The sequence below is a fragment of the Aphis gossypii genome, chromosome 3 (genome assembly GCF_020184175.1).
Source record: "Aphis gossypii isolate Hap1 chromosome 3, ASM2018417v2, whole genome shotgun sequence".
In the NCBI taxonomy this organism is placed as follows: domain Eukaryota; kingdom Metazoa; phylum Arthropoda; class Insecta; order Hemiptera; family Aphididae; genus Aphis; species Aphis gossypii.
In genome coordinates this window covers 29130761-29131914 of record NC_065532.1, presented here as the reverse complement: position 1 = coordinate 29131914, position 1154 = coordinate 29130761, and positions in this window count along the sequence as shown.

The window sequence follows — 1154 nt, the reverse complement described above, 5'->3', positions numbered from 1 at the left end:
GTACTCATCCCTCGTGCGTGCTCCCGATCATCGGAACACATGTCATGGCATGACCGCCGCCAACGACCAGTGGTCCCTAAACTTGACGACCACTCCCCTCCCGTCGTCCTCGTCGTCCTTCTCTTCGTCCTCCAACACCACCTCTACAACCGCACTTTATCTTGTAACTCGTGTTCGTATTTATATGTATATATATATATTATATAACATTATAATATAAAGGTTATGAATATAAAATATTTTGTAAAATAGAAACACATTTCCGTTTTATAGGCTTTCGATATAATATCTTTTTCGCTGTCGACTATTTACCTAACTGGTTTACAATACAAAAGAAAATCGATAAATACTTCTATTCTTATATATTTATATATACATAATATGAGTGTGTGTGCGTATGTATTTTATACATTTCCGTAGTCGGAGTGTATCGTGTAAAACATATGTGCTGCAAAGACGACTTGGTAAGGTTCACCCTCCAGATGAGACTATTTGAGAATCACTTGTCCCAAAATACGTCTTATGTATATTATTTACAAACATTTGGTCTCCATATGATCTTCCGAAAAATAAAACTTATTTTGACTACATAGTGAACAGTAAAATTGTTTTAAGAATATTTTAATTTTTACAAACGGCCTAGGGTATTTCAATAAATTCAAGGAATATGTTTTATAACGAATATAAAGTTATACTATAATATGAACAATCAATATTGTTTTGTTGATATAATTAATTAGGATAAAAATACTAAACAGACAATTCAAATTCAATTATAACAGTATTTCAATAATATTATCGTGAAATATCGTGGATTAATTGTTGTTACATCAGTTCATTACTCCTTTCACTTTTCGAGCCACAGAATGAGGGTAGTTATTGTGGTTCATTCAAGTGTTTACAGTTGATCGATAATTTAAGGCTGGGATAGTACAGAAAGTGTAAATTGGACACTATTGTATATTTGTATACTATATTAAGTATTAACTATGAATTTGCGAAATACTGGTTCTCGAGCATAAACGTTCCATTTATCTGTCCCTTTTGCAATGCATTTAATCTTTTTTCCTATACCACAAACAAGACACGGCCTCTATAAGGATTATTATTATTTGTTAGAACCAGATGTCGGAGCGGTGTTCCGAGTCTATTGA